A 7,646-nucleotide genomic window follows, 5' to 3' on the forward strand; every position below is an offset into this window, starting at 1 on the left:
TCTAACTCCGGTTCACAGCACAATGTGCCATGTTAATATAAAGTAATCAGTAAATATTTGTTGAGTTCAACTGTACTCCATTTATTTAGAATTGATGTTGTGGTATAGATATTTGGAGCTTGAAATTAAACTTAATTCATCATATCTGGAAGGCTAATAAGAGATAAACAGTATACATTTCTTCTGGCTCAATTCTTGCAACTCACATACTAACCTTAGAAAAGGGAGAGGAACCATGAATAAAAACCATAAGAATGTATGATATGAGTTTATTTTGCCATACTCTCTAAATTCAATGTAACAAAATTAGAATACAGTGGAATACAGTAGAAAGTGGAATATTCTATTCCACCTTGCAATGACTTGGACAACTTGATATGTAGCTACTCAGTAAATGCTGTTGAAGGGATAATAAATTAAAAAAAAAAAACTTCTGAGAATGTAGGTTTGGATTACTGAATAATTGGACTTGCATATGGGAAAGGAGAGATGCCACTGTTAAATGAAGCATCCTAGGAGGCAAGGCCTATAAGGATAAAAATACATTAGATTTGAAGTGTAGAAATCAGCAAATGACTGGCCAGTTATATATCAAAAGGTCAATCTCCATTTTACAATAATAATATATTTCTTATAGTCTTACCAATGTAATTGTTTCTTTCTAGTCATCAAAATTTATTATGGTATATTTTATAGACATATACATTTTTAAATTTTTTAAATTCTATGCTTTTATTTATTTTTTATTTAAATTCAATTAGCCAACATATAGTACATCATTAGTTTCAGATATAGTGTTCAATAATTCATCAGTTGCTTATAACACCCACTATGCTCTACCTTTTTAAATCTCCTTTTGAATTTTCATATTTTGATTTACAATTATCAATAGATTTTATATCTATTGGGCAATATGTATTCTTTTTTATTGTGGAAAAATGCATAACAAAATTTACCACTTAAACCATTTTTAAATGCACAGTACAACAGTGCTAACTATACGCAGATTGTTGGGCAACAGATCTGTAACATGTTTTCATATTGCAAAACAAATTTTCTACCCATTGAACAGTCACTTCTCTTTACCCCTCTTTCCAGCCCCTGGCAAACACCATTCTACTTTCTGTTTCTAAGAGTTTGACTACTTTAGATACCTCAGAAAAAGGAAATCATGCAATATTTTTTTTTTACTGTCTTTATTTCACTTAGCATAATGGCCTCTAGATTCATCCATGTTGTAGCATATGAGAGGATGAACTCCTTTTTAAAAGCTGAACAATATTCCATTATAAGTATATGCCACATTTTCTGTATATATTCATCCATTGATGGGCATTTAGGTTACTTCCACATCTTGGCTATTGTGAATAATGTTGCAAGGAATATCAGAGCAGATAGCTCTTAGAAATAGTGATTTCACTTCCTTCAATTAAATATCCAGAAGTGGGGTTGCTGGATTAAATGGTAATTGTATTATTAACTTTTTGAGGAACTACTTTTTATATAGTTTTTCTTTTTCTTTTTTTTTTTTAAGATTTATTTATTTATTTGAGAGAGAGAGCAAGAGAGCATAGCAGGGGGAGCAGCAGAGGGAGATGGAGAAGCAGGCTCCCTGCTAAGCAGGGAGCCTGATGTGGGGCTCAATCTCAGGACCCTAGGATCATGACCTGAGCTGAAGGCAGATGCTTAACTGACTGAGCCACCCAGGTGCCCCTACAGTTTTTCACAGAGGATGCACCATTTTACATCCCCATCAACAGTGAATAAGGGTTCCAATTTCTCAGCATCCTCTCCAAAACTTATTTTCTGTTTTGTTTTGTTTTGATAGTGACCATCCTAAGAGGTGTGAGGAGATTCTCATTTGTGGTTTTGATTTGCATTTCCTAGTGATATGCAACATCTTTTCTTATGTTTTTTGACCATTTGTATATATTCACTGGAAAAATGTCTACTCAAACCCTGGGCCATTTTTTAAAAGTCAGTCATGTAGTTTTTTTGGTTGTTGTTACTGGGTTGTAGGAATTTTCTATATTTTGGATCTTTACCCCTTATGTATGGTTTTCAAATGTCTTCTTGCCTCCCAAAGGTTGCATTTTTACTCTGTTGATTATTTCCTTTGCCATGCAGAAGTTTTAGTTTTATATAGTCCCTTTTTTTTAAATTTTTGCTTTTGTTGCTTGTGATTTTGATGTCATATACTCAAGAAATCATTGCTAAATCCAACGTCATGAAACTTTCCCCTATATTTTCTCTTTGGAGTTTTATACTTTTGGGTCTCATATGATTAGGTCTTTAATCCATTTTGAGTTAGTTTTTTGTTTGGAATCATTGGTAGTCCCATATTTCTGGCTCTGAATATCACTCTACCATTATAACATGGGATGGAGATCTTTCTTTCCCATTATAATCCACGGCAACCAACTGATGTTAACACCAAATATTATGTTTTGTTACTATTCTATTCTATTTGTTTTCCTTTTGATAGATTTGTACTTTCCTTTTTCTTTTTTAAAATTTAGATCTGCTTCATTCCAAAGCACTGTTAAACTGATAAGAACACGTACTACACTTGATCTTAGCCAAAAGGCTGAGAAGCGATTCCAAAGCACTGTTAGATTTACCATTATATTTTATTCTTCATGTTTCTATTTTAGGAAATTTGTAACCAAGGTTCTCAAGAGATACCATTTCCTTGCACACCTATAGTAATTAGCTGTTTCAGCCTTTATGTGAGTATAAAATTTAGATCTCTAAGAGTAAACTGTGATCCATTGAAAGGGGTTATTTTAAGTCATTAAATTTTTTTACCTAAGTAATATTTAGAAACTCCAATCACTTTTCCTTAACCATTAGCCATGAAAGGTTTTTTTTTTTTCTTTTGCTTTAAAGTCTCAAGAGTAGAGACTGCCTCTGCCTTAGGAATGGCTGAAAAAGGTTCATCCACTGTGATGCTCTGAAGACATATCTGTTCTCTTCTTCTAAGGACCAAAGTGATTCTTGCTTATAGTAGAAATGACTGACATTGAAAATTATAGCTTTTATTCTTAGGGTAAGTAAATTTTTGAGATCCCTCTCTCTTCTCTCTCTCTCCCTCCCAGATAGATAGATAGACAGACAGACAGACAGACAATGTATTACAATGTAGGCATACAAACTCTAAATGTGTGTGTGTGTGTGTGTGTACACTTACAAAGTAATACAAATGCATAATTTCTCAGGACAAAAATTAAGATATTAAAAGAATACCAGGCAGCCACCTCATGCTTTCCATCCTTCTCTTTTGTAACTTATAAGTGATCTCTGGAGAAACTGAATGGCATAGGACTTGTGTACTATGACTTTCAAAACCATCTCCTTTTGCAGGTAACTCAGAGATTGCAGTAAAGATTGCTCCAGGTTTTCTAGCAATTTCTGTTTCATATTTATGCAGTCATAGGAACTCATCTGTTTTGATGATACTGATTCCATTTAGGACAAATCTAAACTCAGAAATAAATCATTCTTACACAAAGCTAACTTTGGATATATACAAGCTGAAGGAGATCTAATCAACAAATCCACTGAACCATGAGAAATTTAAGTCTGACACAAAGCAAGCAGAGATGAACATATTATTGTAGGGCTGAGTCATTATTGAAATATTAAAGTTTTTATGAGTATGATTACCAAGCCTCTGAGAAAACACTGTTTTCCTATTTCTCAAAAGATGCACATATCCTCAGTCAGCAGTTCATCATTCAATAATCACCCTGGACCATGGTTCATAAATCTAAAACCAAGTCATCAATACTATCCCATAAAACACCAGTGACATTTTCCCTCTATCAATTTTAGGGAGAAACAAAATATTTCCCAGATAACTAAACCCTTTATGTTATGACTATGATTTCCTAGTCTCTTCAGGTAGAAACCTATATTCTACACTTTACCTATTGGCATTCTTCTTAAACTCCTAAGTGCTTCATTTCAGTTAGTCAAAAAATAACTTCCTATCCTTCAGTGGAAAACACTTTCCTCTGATGAATTCATTTCGTCTAGCTAAATTCAAAGTAGTAAACATTTGTCTCTTTTCACCTGTTTGCTGGAGCAACTCAGAGAATGAGGTATGTTATGATAACCTGTCAAGACTCATTGTCTGAAAAGGGCTAAATTGTTCTGGTAGTTTTGAGGATGACATGCAAGAACTCTGACAAGGTATTTCATTCATTTTGTCACTTTTGTTAATAACACTTTGTTGACTACTGATATCTAAATTATGCCTATCATTGCTCCATTATCAAGAAATAATGTCTGCATCCTCAGTTTGTTTCTCAGAGTCCATCGTCTCTCATGGTTCATCTCCCCCTCCGATTCCCCCCTTCATTTTTTCCTTCCTACTATCTTCTTCTTCTTTCTTTCTTTCTTTTTTAAACATATAATGTATTATTTGTTTCAGAGGTACAGGTCTAAGAGGGCACATATTGAATGGAGCACTGGGTGTTATATGCAAACAATGAATCATGGAACACTACATCAAAAACTAATGATGTAATGTATGGTGATTAACATAACATAATAAAATAAAATTAAAAAAAGAGATAATGTCTGCAAAAGAACTGTTCTAGATATCTGGAATGCCTGCAATAAAGGGAGAATGACATCTCCTTCCCCAAATGGAAAATTCTCAATTACCGGATGTACTGGAAATATCCTAAAAACTAGAAACAGGAGATTTGCAATAGTTTGAAGGCAATGATGAATAAAACAAAACTGCATCTTACTTGTTCAGATCATTCAATAGACTTTTTACACTAGTGTTACAATATATTGTCATTGTCCACTCTCTTATATATCACCCCCAAAACCACTAACTGTAAGATATGGAGGGCAGGGATAATAGCTCATCCTCTCTTGAATTTGCAGAAATTGGTAAGACACTAATACCTAAACCATGGTCATTAAATAATAGTGTAATACATCCATATTGGTGTGATAAATGTATTTTCCTTTTCTTCCTCTTCTCATATCATAGTTAAGGTTATGTAAAACATTCTTCCAGTCATTCCAGGAATGACTCACTCTCTGTTGTTTCAGCCTAAGAAATTAAAACGTAAGCATTTTTAGCTATTTTGTCAGGTGATCTTCTTTGGACAAGCAGGGAAGTGCTTTTTTTTTTTCCTTGTGTTCTTTTGTATAAGCGTGTGTGTGCGCATGCGTGTGTGTGTGTTGTTCTTGTTTTTATTTGTTTGTTTGTTGTAAGAAGGCTTAACATTGGACCTATCTTCTTGACATATTTTTAAGTTCACAATAGGGTGCTGTCAACTCTATGTACTATGCTGTATGGCAGATCTCTGGAACTTATTCATTTTGTGTAATAGAACTTTTATACCCACTGAAAAAGCAATTCTTATGAACCATGTTTAACATTTTACTTCCAAAATGCCCAACAAAATAATCCTTGAACATTTATTATATATCAAGCACTAGCTACAGACACTCTTTATATAAAATTATATTTAATTCCCACAACAGCCAAAAGCAGTAGTTATAATTAACAATTATTTAAAGTTATGATCACAGGTGTAATAAAGTTTTAAATTCTAGAGCTGTGCAAAAATAACTCAGATAGATAAATTCTCAGATATGAAAACAGTTATAAACAGATTTCTGGCTTCATATACTTTCACACACATGTAGAAAAATATAGATCTACTGTAAACATCAACACTTGCGTACATAGTAAATACGAATCTTAGTCCTTCAAGAATTAAGGAACACTCAGAATAGCAGTTGTAGAAATCTATATCCATATGTACTCTACAAAAGCCTGCATTTAATTTAAAAATTTCTCTTTCTGTATTGTTGAAGTGTTACAAAAGGAGCACTTCCGTTTTGTAGGTAATTATGTGACAAATTAGTGATAGAGGCTTTATGACCATCCTCTTGGAAGAAATAAATAAATGCTACAAATAACTGCTCACATATATTTTTTGGAAATAAAACAGCTTATTTCTATCATTCAAAAATCTTTCAAGAAGGTGTGAATGGTTATTTGACATTGTTATGGGAATTATTAAGATATAATGATTTTTCATAGTCACCTCAGAGTAAATCTATATCCGGGTACCTGTATTATAATAACCATTCTGTAAGGCTGCATATCATTCCCTTACAAAGAAATTTAAGATCAGTTTTAGCTAAGATTAGGAATTTTGAGCCATCATTATTAATTAATCTAATTCAATTGTCTGTCTTTCCTTATTTTTAAGATGAAGATGTTATAGTGGATCAGTGTTTTTAAGACAGCAATATATGACCTGCCTCTGGGCTACAGATTTTGTTTGATAATCTCTGACCAGTATTTTAATTTAAGTGATAAGCTAGAATGTATTGAAATTAGAATAGAATAGAATGAAAATTAAAGTATGGTTCATGTATAACAAGCATAATTTTTATAATAAACTTTTTTTCATATTCATATATTTATATGAGTATACTGGTCAAGACAAATAAAAAGTATATTGTTGTTGTGGGTCATGATCAAAATTTTCCAAATCACTGGTTTTTGTGAAGAAATAGATTCTTTTGAGAATCAGATGAAATTTATGCATATACATTTCCATACCAATGAATTATGATTTCCCAGAGGTCTTCCATGGATTAATCCCTTTTTGAACTGAGAAATGCAGGTCAAGTCACAATAGAGTATATGTGTCCTAATTGCTTTTCTAGCTTTAAATGTTCTAACAATGGTACTTTTGAAGTTATTAAATAGCCTAAGGAGGAGACAGGTGTCAGATAAAAACCATTCATTATAATGAAAATAAAGAAGGAAAAAAAACCCTGGAATTTTAGCTGAAATGGGCTTAGGTTGACTTAAGTTGGGAGGTGATGAAAATGTAGCTGAGCTGAAGAAATAATATATCTAGGAGATGTGTAGTGAGGAGGGTATAAATGTAGGGCCAATGTAGGTTGGTAAGAAACTAGTGATCTTTATTCAATACCTATATATCAAGCTACACTATGCATTAATAACATAAGAACTAAAAACTACTGATATATCAATGAAAAAAAGAGATAAAAATTCCCCTTTGTGAGGGGCACCTGGGTGTCTCAGTTGGTTAAGTGTCCGACTTCTGCTCAGGCCCTAATCTCAGGGTCCTGGGATTGAGTCCTGTGCCAGGCTCCACGCTCAGCAGGGAGTCTGCCTGTCTCTCTGCCCCTCCCTACATTCGTACTTGCTTTCTCTCTCTCTCTCTTTCAAATGAATAAATAAAATCTTAAAAAAAAAAAATCCCCTTTGTGGAGCATGTGTTCTAGTGGGACCCGCGGAGAAAAGTTGTGTGTAAAAATGATTTTGTAGTTGAGTGCTGATAAGGCAGGCATACAGATTGTAGTAAAATAGATTTATGGAAACAGTACTATGAACCAGAGAAGTTTAAATTAATTTGGTAACTTTAACAAGAAATAAAGGAAAAGACAGAGTTTGTTTGCAAACACCTAACATAAAGGTAAGAAAACAATGAAAAAAAATTTAAAGATTTATTCATTTTTTTTAGGGAGAAAGAGAGAGAGAGAGCATGAGGAAGGGGGACAAAGGGAGAGGGAGAATTCTCAAGCAGACCCTGAGATCATGACCTGAAGCTAAATCAAGAGTCAGCTGCTCA

The 7,646-nt window shown here is 33.3% G+C and overlaps 1 pseudogene; it reads right to left on the bottom strand.

Moving 5' to 3' along the window:
• Nucleotides 1–2,481: 2,481 nt before the first annotated feature.
• Nucleotides 2,482–2,599, bottom strand: LOC115942052 (U2 spliceosomal RNA; annotated as a pseudogene).
• Nucleotides 2,600–7,646: the final 5,047 nt, after the last annotated feature.

This window comes from Leptonychotes weddellii, chromosome 14 (genome assembly GCF_054177405.1).
Source record: "Leptonychotes weddellii isolate Sample4059 chromosome 14, ASM5417740v2, whole genome shotgun sequence".
NCBI lineage: Eukaryota > Metazoa > Chordata > Mammalia > Carnivora > Phocidae > Leptonychotes > Leptonychotes weddellii.